We start from the raw sequence: 18498 nt of genomic DNA, 5'->3' as shown, positions 1-18498 counted from the left end.
TAGGGTTAATGGTATTAAGAGCCTTATTTATAGCTTGTAGTTCAGCAGTGAACACACTCGTAATACCGGGTAGGCCAAACATATATGTTCTTTTATTGATAACAAAAGCACAACCAACGGTATCGTCTTGTTTCGACCCATCAGTGTATATCACCGCGTCTGCGTTTGTCTTGGTGAGGTTACACTGAAACATTTGCCGGAAAACAGTAGGTGATGTTGATTGCTTATCGTATGTCGTTAAGTTCAAATGTAAAATTTACAAAGTTAATTCTCCACGGAGGATATGAACACACACGGACATGATGGAAAGAGCGAGGGAGTGTCAACATTTATATACTGCAGCAGACGTCGGGTACGGACACCTACAGGTGCAGTACAGCATGGACGGTCCTCGTACTTTCTTAAATTAGGATTTCTAAGAACTAGGTCAAAAGCCGGGTGATTTGGCTGTCCTTTGAGACGGACAAAATAAGATAACAAAAGCTGGTCTCGTCTATCCCAAAGTGATGGCTCGCCACAGTCTACAAGTAAGCTTGCATTAGGGCTTGATCTAAACGCACCTGTGGCAAGCTGAAGTAAAAGCATGATGTACACCATCCAGCATTTTAAGCACGGTTTGACGAGCTGAAGAATAGGTGATACAACCATAATCTAAACGGGAACGAACAAGGGAATAGTAAAAACGTAACATACAAGACCAATCGGCTCCCCAATTGGTGTTACTAAAGACCCGCATCATATCTAAAAGTTGAACGGCTCGCAATGTAAATAACAAAATCGTCAACAAATGAGAGAACATGAGACAGGAGCCTGTATACAATTGGTAATACTGTTTATGGCTACAGAAAATAAGGTGGCACTTAATACAATACCTTGAGGTACTCCATTCTCCAAGACGACACTATCTGAAAGTGAATCGTCTACACGAACACGAAACGTTCGGTGATTTAAGAATACCCTGTTAAAAGCAAGCATATTGCCCTTGATTCCCCATCTCTTGAGGGTGTTAAAAATACCACATTGCCAGGCCGTGTTGTACGCCTTTTTTATATCGAAGAAGATAGCAACCAGGTGTTGACGGTTTAGGAAAGGATTTTGTATGGCTGTTTACATTGATACTAAATGGTCAATGGAAGATCGTCCTTGTCGGAAACCACACTGTTCCGAAGCTAGAAAGCCATGTTTCTCCAAGTACCATGTAAGCCTGCGGTTTACCATTCTCTCCATTATTTTACACAACAGACTTGTTAAAGAAATAGGGTGGTAGCTTGAGGGATGGATTTTGTCTTTACCAGGCTTTAGTAGTGGTATAATAAATGCTTCTGACCAGCCGGGCGGAAAGACTTGTTCGGAGAATAAACCATTGTAAATATTCAAAAGATGTTGTAGTGCTGAGTTAGGAAGGTGTGAAAGCATACCAAGACGAACGTTGTCTGGTCCAGGGGAAGTATCACGTGATTTCTTAAGTGCGTGTATCAATTCTTTAAATACGAATGGAGAGTTCAATTCACCAACCGAATCACCAATGTTTAACGATAATATTTCTATTTGTACTTTGTACCTCTGAAAATCATTGTTATATGATGAAGTGAGAGACATTGAGCGGAAAGATTTTGTTAAAGTATTTGCTACAGCCGAAGATGATGAAAGTTCTCCTTCATCAATTAATTAAAGGCCTTTTGAAAAACATTAAGAAAATTTTTAATATTTTCAAAGCTAATTTTGTTATTACTTTTCCAATTAATTTCTAAGCAATAAGGTTCTCAAACATCTAATTGATTCTAATTTCTAATTGATTTTTAATCGATTAGATTTTTATTAATTATCCTTAAAAAGAAAAAAATATCATTATTTCATTGCATATTTTCATTAATAAATGGTGCTGTTGCAATCTGAAAATTATGATCCGAATTATCAATAGGTTAAATTTAAGTACTGTCAGTATAGATAATTGAAGTACTTGTAATTCTAACTGCCTGGGAGATAGAAACATTTAATCCTGGTACCACAACCTTAATTAATAATTAATTTTTTACAAGATTAGAATTGCCTACAAAGTTAAAAAAAATCCCCATACATTATGAACACTGGGTTTATTAAAAATTTTAGTTTACAGTAGTTTATATGTAGAACAGTTTCAAAAGAAACAGAAAGTTACATTAATATCAATTTTAGACTAAGGAACTGAATTGCAGAGCATTCAAAATTAATTTCTTCCATGTGTATATAGTACAGTAACTTTTAACTTTATTGAAAAGGCACTTTTTAACAAAGATTGAAATTACCCTATTTTTATGTTAAGTTCCACAAAAATCTTCAGCAAACTCAAAATTACCTAACTCAGAAATGGCTTCTTGTTTGTCAGATCATGTTCTGAAAAACATACACAGTTGAACAGAAATATTTAAACTTTTTCAGTTTTTTCTCACGCATTGAATAAGAGAATCTTAATGTTACTGTAGTTCAAAGTTTTCAGGAGGAAGAATCAGAGTTAGATATTTTTAAGATCAGCTTGACTGCCAGTGTTATGTACATTACTAATATTATTAAAATTAATTGTATTTTTAAAGAATGAATTGTAATATAAATATATTAATGAATATTAATATATTAGAGGTAGTTGGAATATTTTCATGGGGGAGTGTAGAAAATTTAAGAGGGAAGTTGTTTCAAAAAGAAAGGATCCCTTCTGTCATGAATAAAAAATCTTTCCTCATAATTTTTGAATTTATTGCAGGAGAAATTTTTTTGTCAGAACCTAATCCTAAACTTCATATTTAGCTAATGACTTATTTTGTTGCAGAATAAAGTTTTAGCAGCACAACTACATCAATTAACAGATTTTCCACAATTTTTTTTTTTTTAAAATGAAGCACTAATGGTTGACTGCCAATGGCAAGCAAATTTTGTAACTCAAGAAATTAAGGGGGAAATATCAACAGAATCTGGATAACTGGGAAATACTGTGAATCATAAATTACAAGGGTGGTTCGTAAAGTAACTTCCGCTTGGCTATAAATAAAAACACCTGCATAGATAAAAATATTTTACTGTATACAAAGTAAAATTACAGCTTTTAACTATTTTTCAACATAGTCACAATTTAAATTCAAACATTTTTATGCTTGAATTGTATGTAGCATTTCACTAATTTAAAACCTTCTTCGTGAAATTCAGCTGCCTGGATACCTAGCCAACCTTTCATGGCATTTTGAAGTTTGTTATCATCATTTGAGTACTGCAATGAAAGCCATTTCTTTAGGTGAGTGAAGAGATGAAAATCAGTCGATGCCAAGTCTAGGCTCTAAGGAGGATGTCAAAAATGTCCCATTGGAATTGATTCAGAAGTTGTTGAGTTCTTCAAACACTGTGGGGATGAGTGTTGTTATGCAAAAAAAAACCACAAGATGACAGCATACTGCGACATTTGTTCTGAATGAATCGCCTACATTTCTTCAAAGTTTTATGGCACACTGCTGAAGTAATTGTCGTACCATGTTCCATAAAATCAACTAGAACCCCATTGACATCCCAAAAAACTGTAGCGATAACCTTCCTCACTCACAAAGTTTGGTGGGTTTTCTTTGCCTTGCGTGGAGAACTGGTATGGCCCCAGGCTATTGATTGTTGTTTTGTTTTGGCGTTCACATAGACCACCCAAATTTCATCCCCAATCACAATTCTCTTCAAAAACCTTTCTCCTGCCACATCTTAGCGTGAAAGTAAGTCTAAGGCAGAGCCCATTTGTTTGGTTCAATGGATCTCTGTGAGCATTTTTGGAACTCACCGAGCACAGAACTCCCAGCAGCCTAATTTATCAATGACAATCTCTTACAAAACCATATGAGATATTCTCCTCAGGAATTGTTCAAAAAATTCAGAGGTGGTGAATCTTCAATTTTCACGCACTTTTTGGTCAATTTCACTGACAAGATCATCATCACTCACAACAGAAGGCCTAACAACTCTCTTCTCATCTTCATGGATTTTTGTCCTTCCATTTTTTAAAAATCAGATCTACTGCCACACTACACAATCACTCGTAACATTTGGGCCATACATAGTATACAACTGACAATGGATGTCTGCTGCCGAAACATTATGTGCCCAAAATCTTATAACAGCATCCACCTCGTATTTCATGAGATTTTCCATTGCAGCGCTCATGTTTTTAGGTTATAGCAAGCAAACAGGTTAAAGTACCTGACTCACAATAACAACTGGAAATGCACTTATTCAGAGTATGCCAATGTGTCAATGGTGGTGTCACCAACACTATTACTAATGTTATGCTACAACGGAGGCTACTTTCAAAATCACCCTCATAATTTTGCGAGGACAATGCATGTTTAGTCTTCATATTATTAATACAAGTTTTAACTTCTTCAGTATCAACTGAAATTAATAATATTGATTCTTCAATAAAATTATTTATAAAGAATAGCATTGATTACAATAGATATTGTCACATGTTCATGGTTCACTCAGGATATTGAGAGACTAACAAAGATGACAATTTCTTACAAATACAATTTATAATTCTAGAAACATATAAAATAAAATAAATAATAATAATGACAATAATATATAACATAAAAAATTGGAATTCTAATAAAAAGACAAAATTTATTAACAATTAAATTATAAAAACCACAATACAGTCTAATTTACTAAAAATGTTTTAATGACTGCTAAAAATTAACATTACATTAATAAGATAACACTAGAAATGTCTGAAGTTCATATAATTCAATTTTTGCAAATATTATTACTTTACTGTTTGTAAAAGAACTACCCTACACTTTATGAATGAATATAATACTGTCACTTTCACTACAGTTTACCAATAACTCACTGAACAACTTCTTGTATTCACCCACTGTCCACACTGGTAAACTCATGACATACTCTGCACTTGTAGTTACGACGTACTTACTGATATCGCTGTTATTACAGGTGCACTGAATACAACCTTGCAGAAATAGTGACTCTCTCTGCTGGTCCCTGGCACTATTTATATCCCCTGGCCTGCAGAACCAGTACCCAACCTGTCTCTTTAATTGTTAAAGCATAATACAATTTTCATTTTCCACAACTTTAAATTTTTGTGTAAGTTATTATTATGGTCCAGTAACCATTCTGGTTGAACAACAGCTTTTAGAGGTACCAATGTCTATATTAGAAAGATTTTTTTTGGCGAAAAACACTTTCACATTAACATCAACAAGAGGCTTCTTGTTATTATTATCTACGGTATTAAAATATTAGCAAAATATAGTTAAAACTATGATGAAAACTAAAAACTACAAAGAACAGAATGTTAAATGGATCTATTACTCTAAGAAAAGAATCCCTTTTAGTTCCTTCTGGATTTTTCTTTTCATTATTATCTTCTCTTTCTTTCTTTTTAACTGGAAGAAATTTGTTACTCTGGACTGTTACACTGGTCCTGTTATAATAGTATCAAGAAATTAATTAATATGTAATTGTGAGCTTAAAAATAAAAAATCAACAAGTTTATATTAAATAAAGTACTAACTAGTATGTATAAATTAAACAAGAACTGTTGAATAAGAATATAGGATGTAGTTAAGTGCGATATACAATTTCAACTATTCTTCTACAATACATCAGTTGATTATTTCCCTTACAAACTTATATTGATCTTGTGTTGATGAAATCAAAATTAACAATTAACTACTACATGGTAACAAATTCTAAAACTCCTATGAGTTCTTTTGAGTGTTAATAAAAAATGTACGTGCACATAAATGTGTGCTGTATGTGCAGTCTTTAAAAATTGTGCAGGCAACAAAAAAGAAACATTTCCATTTAAACACATATTACCAACTCCAGCTTATAGGAACTGTAATGGATTACCCTAAACAGTTTATCTATACAAACAAAGTATTCCTTATGAAAGGCTTTGTTGTAATAACACTGCAAAATCTTAATATAAATAATAACATTAAAAAAATAGAGAAAATTAAAGAGATAATAACTTACCATGCCATCCCATTGAATATGGAAATGACACGTGAAACAAATTATCATACTTAATGGTTATTTTCTTCATAATATCAGCAAGAGCAGTTTTCTGTATAGCACTCAAATCTAGAAAGCGAAGGACATGTTTTTTTGGCAAAACCATTGTTTCATACGGCCATACTGCCCAAAATGGTACCACAACAACCCACTCATCATTCTGAATAACTATTCTTTCCTGTAAAAAAAGAGATAAATTAAATGCTACAACATTTAATGAAGTACAATCTTTTTATTCTTAAATAGCTAGATATCATTAGTAATGCTAAAAAGGAATTTACTAATAAAGACATACTGTAAACTTTATACGCATCAGCAGCTATTAATTAGTTTTATTATAATAATCACACATGGTCAGAATATAAAGCATCTATTACTTTCTCTTAGTTTAAGTTTTTGTTTTTAAGATTCTTCTTTTTGCCATGATACACAATATTCATTGGCAGGTTTTTCTTATGAAAATACTTGACAGCAGTGTTCCCTCTAATTTTTAGTGACCTGTGTGTATATTTTTTTTGTGTGCTGTTCTTCAAAAATAAAAAAATCTTTGTTGAGCAATTAAACATTTTTTTGCATACAACATAAAAAAATGATAAACAAAAAGCAGTCTAATATATATTACTGTGTAACAAATACCTATTAACCACTTAACACACAGCTCTGTGGTGTCCACAGCTGAATTAGATATAATTTAAAATTGTAATTATAATTTTAAAATTAAATACATTTAAAATCGGCATTAAGTGGTTAAGACATTTAAATGAAAAAAACTGGAAAAGTTTAATGATTTACCTTGTAAAAAAATAATGTGGTTTTAATTTTTTTCAACTGTAGGTAATTAACTCACTATTGTTTATTATTAATAAATTCCACAATTTAAAAAAAATAATAATCACTTAAATAGTTAGATAATTAAAATATAAATAAATAAATATATATAAATTTTAAACAATTGATTGAAATTCTTGTAATTAAAATAATTATTATTAACTTATCTGCTAAGATCACTATAGTTTCTATGTTAGTACTGTTTACCTTACTTAGCTTCATTCTTTTATCACATGTTGACACAATTTTGGAACCACTCCATTGTCAAAATTTATTGTACTACAACATAATGGAGCACAGTTTGTGATAATCCATATCAGTGTCTGATATTCCACAACCAAAATCGCATGATGACAAAGCTGTTACAAAAAAAGGTTATCCAATCTTATACCTCATCTTTTGGAAATCTTTCTTCTAAATTTTCACACGGTAAATTAATAAATTTTAGCATATCATTTTTATTTACTACAATATTCTGGTCAATAGCTTTTTGGAAAAACATGCTCACCTTACTGCTCCAGGCAATATTGCCAATACAATATTGTTCTTTAACTATATTTATTTTTGCACGAGCAAATTGAAACCAAGTGGCATTAGCTCCTGGCACTGAAAACTTATGCACAAAGTTCTTCCAAAATTGTATTTAAAATTTCTAAATTATTTTGAAATTCAATATTTTCTAATTTTTCTTAACAGAATTTTGGAATTACATAATCTTTATCTTCATTAAAGTATTTGGTTTGCTTGACATTTCTCCTGCCACCACCCCATTCGGTTGGTCACCCTAAAGCATAAGACTGAATCTTTGTGCCACAAACGGCTACTGAGCCTCAATACAGTTTAGCGACCAGTGTCCTAACTAGCTCCTAGAACTAACCTAAAAGCGTAAGCGGAATAAGCATGGCACCACCCACCACTTGCTTGCGTGTCCATCATTAAGCGCTTGGAGCTTTAATCTGGCTGGTAGCCAGCCATATCTCTCAATTAGTTTCCTACAACAGCACGGAGAAGTCTTTTCACTTAGGCAAACTACTGATGTTGGTTGAACAAAGCAACCGTATCAAGGAATTCTCACATGATCCGACAATGCCACATTGGCTCGTTGCTTGTGAGTGGCCAATTTTCCCCTTGACCTCTAAGTTCCAGGGTGGCCTGAGTTCTGGCCCCACCAAGAGCTGGGCAACATGTATTGGTCCAGTCAAACAACATGTGTTTCTTCGACTGGACCTCCCTGCAGACACACAGCTCATCAGCTGCCAGGCGAAACCGAAACAAATATTGGTTTAAATTGACATGGTTTGAGAGCACTTGGGCTCCTGTTGCCCTTAAAAACAATGGAGAGGCGTACCATCCTCCCAGATCCTGTATAAATCTATACAAGGACCTCCCCTTAGTCGTGGCGTGCCATTCTTGCTGCCATGCTTCCATTGAGGCTATAGCCTCCTCCATAGGCGAGAGATGGGCAACTGCTTGAAATTTAGAATCGGTGCATTGAGATCACCATTCCACTCTGGTACAAGCCTGGCTTGAAACCGCATTCCAAATACCTCGGCCACCCTGCCTCTTTGCAATTTCCACATGGCCGCTTGAACTTTCACCACTAAATTGATTGAGAGAGCCTTTCCCAATATAGTGGTAGCCTCATAGAAGGTTACTTTAAAAACACCATTGCATACAATTAAGGCTCTGTGCTGGACACTCCTTAAATTTTGAATAAGGGCTAGATTTCTTTCCAAACTATGTGCCCAAGCGGATGCTGCATACTTTCAAAGACACCTCAGTACACCATGTACAAATGACAACCCGATTGCCCGTAACCTTTTGAGCAATCCTCCTAAGCTTGTACATCACAGAGATGGTGTCCGCCGCTACTTGCCTAATGTAGTTTCTAAACAGCAACTTGTCATCAAACAAAACACCAAGGTACTTATGAACTCGAACTCAGCTGATTACACAGCCTTTATACTTAATATGGGGATTACGACTGTATGATAATTTGCCTGTCTGCACCCTTGAGAAACATAAACTTCGTCTTGGGAATGGAAATCTTTAAATTTTGAATGTCCATCCAGCCCTCTGCGGTTTACAAATCCGCCTGCGCTCGGTCTTCCAGCTGCGGTCGTGAGTTACTACGAACTAACAGGAGACAGTCATCGGCAAAAGCCTGGGTTGTAACCCCTTCCAGAAATGTCAGTCCCAAAAATCCGTCGAATGCCAGGTTCCACAGCAAGGGACTGAGAATGGAGCTCTGCGGGCTTCCCCTGGTGACGGACTTTTCCACAACTAGGTGCACATCCTTAAACAGAACCATATATCAGACAACTAATCACGTACCATGGCCTGCAAGGCTATGGGAACATTATGGCATTGCAACTCATAGAGGGCAGAACTCCAACACAGAGAAGGAAATGCTGCCCCTATGTTAATAAAAATTGCCAAAACATATTTACAGTTGGCACTTTCCACCTCGGCAAGAGCATTTTAGATGCAATCCTCGGTGCCGAGGAAAGCAAGTCGGAAAGCAATCCCCAGAGTATCCAGAAACGCCTGGTAAGTAACCACAGATGTTAAAGTTTGGTGACAAACCGCATCGAACACTGAACTGCACATGCAATGGCTTTTTGGCTGGTAACATGATTTCGCTAGCTGCCAAGTGTTGCGCTACAACTCCCGCATGGAGTCTTACCAAAACTGAGTTTGGCTTCCTTGATGATATGAATGTACTCATTACGGGCGCGCCGGTAGATCCTCAGAACGCACGTCATATACGATAATCCCTGTTAGGGGGCGACGCTGGTATCTTCTCCTAGCAGACCTAACTCCTGCACGCAGCATGCTAAGGTAAGAGGAACACTACTTTTTTCCCGTTTTCTGCCTGCGTTTAACAGACTGTTCTCTGGAAGCAGCGGTCATGACAGCTCCAGACACTCTCCGATCAGTGGACTGGCCACTACCTAAGGGTCAGTACATTAGCTGAGGCCACCAATCATCTGGCAATCAAGACTGGCATCGCAGCCAGTCTTGATGGCCCGGCCGAATTGTTCAGCTATAAATTCCACCTCCTCCCTGCGCTCCATGCGCCATTCCAACTCCTGAAAGGCAGCCGCAGCCTGTCCTGATAGGCCCCTTAGGTTATAGCGACCTGAATCTGGAGGTCTTGGACCACCACCGTAAGCAATCTCATAGGTTATAAGTCTATGGTCACTCACACTGGCCTCGAGGCCAGCCAGTCCAACTACCTGTACACTTAAGGAGATCGGCCGTCACCAAGGTGATGTCGATGTAACTTTCCCCCAGTTCGAAAGAGAAAGTTGGCGGTTGTTCTGGCTCGTTAAGCAAGTAGAGGTTCTTGGCTTCAACGAACTGTGCGAGACTAGCGCCTCTGGAGTCGGTGAGTGGTGAACCCCAGGCGGAAGACTTGGCATTAGCGTCCAGAGCAACCAGCACTCTTGCCCGGGAGACTGTCCAGAATCCGCCCCAACTTCGCCAACAAGTAATCGATATTACATCCAAGTTGGAAGTATTTTGACACCAGTCCAACATCGAGCGTACCCCTCGTGACTCGCATTATGGTGAATTGCTCGTCAGAAAACTGAGGCATCCAGAAGACACCCAACGAGACCGAGCCGACTATGATCGCAGAGAGCGGCCGTTCCCCACGAGAATGAATAACATCAGCCCCGTGGAAGCCGACCGTGTACAGCTCCTGGATCAAGAGGACCTCTAGGTAATATCCTGAAGGATTCTCATGGCTTCATTGGTGGCCGCCCGGGAATGATGCAGGTTTATCTGCCCCAGGTGTAAGGGTTCAATATACGACCGTACTCGAAAGCTTCCCCCCAATTCAAGCGTCGCCATACGCCGTATTATGCTCGATCTTCGCCCATGCTATTTCGTGCGACCTTCATTGTCTGCTCTGTCCGGCATCGAAGTCTTTCAACAAGGCACAAGAAGCGCAATTTGCAGGCGCGGTCTTAGTAGGACAATTAACTGCCCTGTGCCCTGCACGGGCGCAATAGCCAGACATCTCTAACTGTGCCCTACAACGGAGAGAGGTGTGACCAAAGCCTAGAAATTTGAAGCACCGGGGTACTTCTGTATGGTCAGCGGCCCTGCAAGAAGTCCACCCAAGGAACAGCTGGCCACTGGCCACCAAGACCTGCCGGATCTTAGGCAAGGTCTCAATCACACAGTGGTTCTTTGAGGCTTCCTTCTCCTGCAACTGTCGGATCACCCTGGTTTCCTTGAGAAAGTCCTCAACAGCCATATCCAACACTGGATTTTGGCTGTGTATCGCCTTGAGGATTTCATGCTCCTCTGGCCTCGTTGCCCTTGGTAAATCATACACCAATATTTGAAGCCTCCGTTGGGCCAGAAACTAAGCCTTCAGCCCATTCTTCTTCAGAACGTCGGCCTCCAGCAGCTACTTCGTCTGCTGCGCAATTACGACCTCCAGGACATATAATTGTTTTCGTGACCCGGGAGATCTTGAACTTTTCTCTCCGTGGATCCAAGACCTTCTTCAGGGTCAGCTCCGTCATCGTAGATGAAGCCCCCGGACCAGGCGTTACTGGGACCACCCAGTAAAATTAAGCGGTGGTCCGCTTAATTTTGTTAGCCGACTCCTGAACTGGCGGCGGGGACTAACCCGCTTAGGCCCAGGTGCGGCTGTTACTGCAGCGAAGGAGACAGGCTTTTTCACCTTCATCTACACCCGTTTTAAAGAGGTAAGGATCTCGCCAAGGACCCTCCCTGTTATCGGTTTGAAGTCCTGACTCCTTCCACCTTGCCAGATAGTCTATCAACGACCGAATCTAGGGCTCGGTTAGCGCCCTGGAGGCCCTCGCATTTTAATGCCAGATCAGAAACCATCAAAGCACACTTGGAAAGGTACGAGTCAACTAACTGTCGAAACTCTAAGCCACTGGGTTGGTCTAGTGGTAAATGCGTCTTCCCATATCAGCTGATTTGGAAGTCGAGAGTTCCAGCGTTCAAGTACTAGTAAAGTCAGTTATTTTTACACGAATTTGAATACTAGATCGTGGATATGGTGTTCTTTGGTGGTTGGGTTTCAATTAACCACACATCTCAGGAATGATTGAAATGAGACTGTACAAGACTAAACTTCATTTACACTCATACCTATCATCCTCATTCATCCTCTGAAGTATTATCTTAATGGTAATTACCTGACGCTAACCAGGAAAAAGAAAGGAATTGTCAAAACTCGACCGAAATGTGCGATTCCTTTTTTGAGTTTATTTTGATAGAAAGGGGTCACTAGTAACCAAGTTCTTGGCTAAAACAACCACGTTCTCGAGGCAATCTCCCTCGGACAGCTCCACAGCAGCTTAGCAATGAGAAAATACACCAACTGCACTGCCAGGTACAACAGCTGCAATTTGAAAGAATCCTATCACCTATTACAAAACAGGTGGGCGTTTTTCGCTTAGTTATTCCGAGCAAGGCCACCTGTCCTCACGCAACCTGCTCGAAACAATCAAAGCTTAAAAGCTCCTACTATAGACCACTGGCAAGGTCGGAGCGAAATCGCTTCCCGAGCCTGCCAGAGGATCTGAAACTTTGCTTGGCCTCACGAACTACAAAGATGGGAACACCAACACACAAAGAAAATCTCCTTATTTGGCCGACGGTGGCCCTCCTTTCAACACACGACACCGCTGTTCCTTATAATACTTCACAGCAACGCAGGCTAAGTAACTGCCACCGATCGTTGTACAGCCCTGACGACATGTATGTAGAACATTCTTCTTGCAGAAAATCGCACCAGTATTGCAAACCAAGTTTCAGGACCAGGGGCCGAGAAGCGATTCATTAAAGCATACTAATTATCGCCTTTACAGCAAAATGCCTTGGTGGTTATCAAGGCATTTTGCTGTAAAGAGCAATGAAGCAAGGTGGGTTACCTTGCCTCATTGATGGCCTTGAAAATTATAGCTTCATTTTCAGAAGCATCAATCTTTAAATTTATTTCACTTCATTGTAGATCTTGAGAATAAGAGTATAAGTTCTTACCACAGACTTAATATCTTTTGTCACTTTAACTTCTTTCCAAGCATCAGAAATGCACATATCTTAACGATATGCAACACATGTTGTTGAAACAAATGTGGTACACTGTTTTAATTTAGCTGCTATAGAATTTTATTTTCCCAACATCACAGAAGCTCCATCAGAAAGTAAACAAAATGAGCTTTTGTAAATCAATCTGATTGTCTAAATAAAATTGTAAAATTGCAGAGAAATTGAAAAGGAATCACAGGAATTGGGTTATTCCGCCTAAAATTGTTTTATACTGATTAGATTTTCTCAATGATTTAAAATATAAAATTAAACATTCTGTTGTAGTTAATATCTGTACTTTCATCAATAATTAAGGCATGAAAATCAGCAATTTTAATTTCATTTATCATCTCTTTTTTTACTACTGTATTAACTAACTACTTCTAAAAATGAAAAGGCATAATTTTTACTCTGCCAACTTTCTGGTATTTTAGTTATTTATCTCTTGAACTGAATGAAAAGAAATGTTCATTATTACTGCCAATAATAAATTATCAATTAAAATTTTTACTTCCTCAGGATTTAATTTTTTTGCTTGTGGTCATCTGGTGTTTCATTTAATAAAAATAGTTAATCAATTGTTGGTAATAAGATATTTTTACTTCTTAACTTTTGTACACTTTCAGAGTGTCTTTCATGACAATAAACACCAATTATATCATTTCTTGATGAAATGTAAATATTTCTTTCAACTGAATTCGTACTTTTTACGAGCTGTTTTTTTCTTTTTAAACTTTTTTCAATTTTTAACAAGATAATTTAGGATTTTGGTAATTTAATTTATGAACAAACTTAGATTTAAAATTTTGAACCCTAAGGTTATTATTAAACAAACACTTATATTATACAACTAATTATTTAGTGCACCAGTTATTTTAATAAAATTATTTCAATGAAAGTCTGATAAAATTAATATTTAATAACAAAATGTCAGTAAATAATTATGATTTTAACACAAATAAGATATTAGCAGCTTAAACAATGATGCAATCTTATGAACACATGGCGCCATAAGCTTAACAGGGATTCCCAGAATTAGCTGCGCAGCTGTCAAATGAGCATCACTATTCCATGGCCTCGCCAGTTACCACTGACAATTGCTGCTATCTACACAGATTTTATACTTGCTGGTTAATTTCAACTAACATATCAATTTTTAATTTTTGAAAAATCAGCAAACAAAAGCTCTTTGTGCGCGCAAATATTTTTCATGTGTGCCATTTGTTTAAAATCTATGAGCACGCACATATGCACACAGCTAAGAAGGAACACTGCTTGACAGTTATATTGGTTCCATGATCTCATCTATTTTCATTTCTCTTGCGATATTCCTTCTAAAGAAAATGTTTTTGTATTTTATATATAAGATATATTTATATACTAGCTATCCATTGCAGCTTCGCCTGCGCTATATGGTTACTTCCATTTCCCATAGCGGTCAATTCTTTTATTTTATGTTCTTTAGTCAAGTAACCTGAGGTAGGTGCAGCCAGTCACACATACAGTTATAGTAGCAGTGATTGTATTGATTGAGCCACAGCACCATCTAACTTTGCACCCCTTAAAAATCTGAAATTAAAAACCCATGGTTTTTAAATGTTTATCTGAAGAGTATTTGCAAGCCCAAATCTACTGAATGTCTCGTTTACTGTAGTCAGGATTGAGAAAATTTACAATCATTGTTAATTTTTTTTTTTACATTTACTCATCCCCTTTCAAGGTCGAATTTCAAAAATCTAGAAATTGGTTTATTAACATGAGATTATACTCACAAAAAATCAGGTTGATATCTTCATTTCTTACAAAGAAATTAAAAAAAAGATTAAAAACCCATTTTAACACTCTTAATATCTGAATTTCAAAAAATATAGAAATCAATTTTTACATATCGTATTAAAATGATATATAAAAATTATATATCATTTATATCAACACTAAAAATTAAGTTGATATCTACATCTGTTACCGAGAAATAAAAAAAAAGTCATTGTTACTACATTTTAACCCACTAAACTCGGAATTTCAAAGTGGATTTTCTTAGTATGCACTTATACCACAAGGAGAAAGTGTATTCAAATTTTCATCCATTTCTTTTCAGCAGTTTTTATGTATGTATGTATATATATATATATATATATATATATATATATATACACATAAAAACTACTGAAGTATGTATATAATAAGAAGTATATATAAATATATACTTACTTATGTAAGTATAAGTATAAGTTATAAGTATATAAGTAAATATATGTATATATATATATATATATATATATATATATATATATATATATATATGTATATATATATATATATATATATATATATATATATATATATAATCCCCCTGACCTCAGCTTTGCTCGAGATTATAATGTAGCCAACCAATTTTCTAACAGTATTAAAATGGTAGAACTTCTTGGTATGTGATATTTTTTGTGGCGTTTTGATTTTTTGGTAGCAGAATGTATTGAATGTCTGAATTATCAATTCTAGAAAGTCCAACATATAATTGTCTTGAGAAACACAGTCTAATTGTAAATCAATACCAATGTGTTTGAATTCTGGCTTTACACTTTATTGACTGTTATAACAAATGAACATTTTATAGGGAATTGCTGCCTTTTGAATTGAACTGGTACATCTGCTGGGATCATTGGGATGTGGGGTGTAAGAACAAGCTTTCCCTGCAGCTGGGCCTGTCAAAACACTAGTCTCAATGATGTGATTTTGCATAGTTTTGATTTGCAACCTTGTGCCGTTACATAACCTTGGAGGGTTAAGGTTTCATAGTAAAATAATCAGAACTCCTGTTTTAAAATTGAGACTATGAGCTGGAAAACCTGCAGGATTAAGAAAATTAAAAAATTCTGCAAGATAGTGAACTTCATTTTTGGTATTGATTACAGAATCTACAGATCGATATTCCTTGTTTTGCCCTTGAATATTTTCTAAAATTATATTATTAATTTCAAATGCAAAAATATTTTGAGGAGTTATGATAGATCTTTCGCAAAGCCACTCGTATGATTTCTGTAAAAACTAACTAATTTTTGGATAAATATTGGAAATGAGATCATCCATTGAATGCATAATGGTACCAATGTTTTCATTGAGGGATAAGTAACAATCATTGTGAGGAAGAGTCCCATTTCCAATGTTTAGAAGTTGTAAGGGAAAGTTAACATCGCCACCATCAGTTGTTAAATTAAAAGTGTAGACAAATTTCCATAAGGCTGATGATTTAAGGCATGCAACATCAGCCCTAGTTCCTTTCACGATGACAGGCAATGTTTGCCGAAAGTCTCCAGCAAACACGAAAGTTATACCATCCATTAATTTACCACATGATCTAATATCTTTAAGGGTTCGACCAATGGTTTCAATATGAGCTTGATGACTTTTTGTGCATTCATCTCGCACTATAAGATTAGTATCTTGCAAAATTTGTCCAAATTTCTCACATTTTTATGAATATAGAACAGATTCAAATATAGAACATTTTTATGAACAGATTCTAGCCCACATGCAACATTTAATGGTAACTTAAAAGTAGAATGTCCAGTTCTCCCAACATCAGGAATAGCAGCTATTCCTGATGATGCTAAACCAATTGCAACGTCTTTAGTTAAGTGAACTTCAGCAAGAAGCAGATTAATTAAGAAAGTTTTCCCAGTAGCTCCAGGAGCATCTAAGAAAAGAATCTTAGGGTTACTGCTAGCAACACTATCATTTATATCATCAACTGCCTAACATTGATCTGGTACTAATTTAGGAAGATTATAACTTATAAATTCTTTCTGTTCATCAACACTGAAAGAAAGTCTTAACATTGTGTAAGGATTAATAGCGTCTTGATTATCATGTGTTGGTTAAGTATTTCTCACTTAACATAACGACAATATCTTCAATTTCAATCTCAATGTTATTGGTTTGATATCAGATTTGATATAAAACATCTTTACAAAAATCTTTTTAGAACATTTCCCACAATATGTTCTGTGTTGGACAGGAAGACAAAAAAATAATATAATTGCAAATAATTTTCTTGATTTAGGCGAAGACTGACAGAAGCATCAGCAAGTGTGTCTTTCCTCCAGAGATTATCATTTTCCAATAAACCAAGTGCAGCACAAGGAGCTTTATATGTTTGGCGTAGCACACCATTAACAGTTTTCAAGTAATCAAAAGATGTAGGTCCTTTAACATTGTGCAATAACATACTCAGATGAAAGCATTCACTTTGGTTCAGACGAATTGTATGTACTCTATCCAGAGTAGCATCCTTTTTGATTCCAGGGAATCCTTCAAAGTCAGTTCCATGCTTTCTTCAGCTAAGCTTGTTACTATTATAGGTATAGTAGCAACGGACTTCAAAACAGTGTCTCAGCAAAGTCATCAGATGACAAAGCTTAAAAGAGTGCTCTTCTGTGGACCTTCAAGGACTTGTTGGAAATTTTGTTCAGTGAAATAAATATGTTGATAGCTTTCTAAGTGAACCGCTAAGAGAACGATAGTGGCATAATGTATATATATTGTAAAGTCCAAAAATTACCAATTGGCCTCAGATGTGCATATATGTACCATTAATGTACTAATTCAATTCATTTCTTTGATTTTCAATCAAAAAAGTTGCTTGGTCTGAACTTTTGGTAATATATTTGCAGATATATCGAATCGCTTGCAATGAGTTGCAAAATTCAACATTTATATGGGCATAAAAGCAACTTGACAATAGTGGACAATGTGGGACGATCCAATTATTATCACTATCAATTATGTTACCTTGCATATTTAAAGTTGCGATATGACCTCTGTCCTCTGGGCTACTCCTGTGTCAGGTAACCGTCATCTGTAGTCTGAGTGTTGTAAATATACATTTGAGGATATTTTTTTGAACATTTTCCATTTATCATGCACGGTGATGACCTATTTATATCACCACACTGTCTGTGACACATGTTTACAAACAATGTCATTTAATAATGGGTCAACATTTTTATCAGGGAGTTCAGCAGACATGATAAGATCAATTTTTTCAGGTCATATTTTAGTTACTAATCATACCAATATGTAACAATGAGGTAAGCCTCCTTTCTGCCACCTGACACTTAGCACATAGCACTTGATCGAACCAAATATTTCTTTTTATTAATAAGGTCTAGGAGTTTTTTCATTTTCAAATGGAAAACTCTGAATATAATATCGTGTCTATTAGTAGATTTTTGCCAGTGAATAGTTCATTTTTTATTTCATAATATATAATATATAATTTCATAATATATAGTACTCATAGTTTATCTCCAAATTTCTCAACTGATGTTCAGAAGTCAAGGACCAATTGTAATGTCCAACAAGTTTTAACAACCTACTTAGATTACTGTTATAGTTTTAAGTTTAAAGTAAGTCAATACAATATAAAGTATTATGCAAACAAACAAATATTTACACAATAAATTTACATGTACTTTATTTTTTTGTTAATTGTGCACATTATTCAACAAGGATGTATAAATATAAATAGAATTTATTAGA

The 18498-nt window shown here is 35.9% G+C and overlaps 1 protein-coding gene across 1 annotated transcript in view; it reads right to left on the bottom strand.

Moving 5' to 3' along the window:
- Nucleotides 1–6010: 6010 nt before the first annotated feature.
- LOC142317997 (vacuolar protein sorting-associated protein 11 homolog) overlaps nt 6011–18498 on the bottom strand; it is a 49412-nt gene continuing 36924 nt past the window's right edge. Inside the window, exon 9 of the mRNA XM_075354530.1 lies at nt 6011–6223. The gene's annotated coding sequence lies outside the window, so the exon portion shown is untranslated. The remainder of the gene's footprint in view (nt 6224–18498) is intronic.

Source organism: Lycorma delicatula, chromosome 1 (genome assembly GCF_047948215.1).
Source record: "Lycorma delicatula isolate Av1 chromosome 1, ASM4794821v1, whole genome shotgun sequence".
Lineage (NCBI taxonomy): Eukaryota > Metazoa > Arthropoda > Insecta > Hemiptera > Fulgoridae > Lycorma > Lycorma delicatula.
This window is presented reverse-complemented; position numbering and strand designations above follow the sequence as displayed.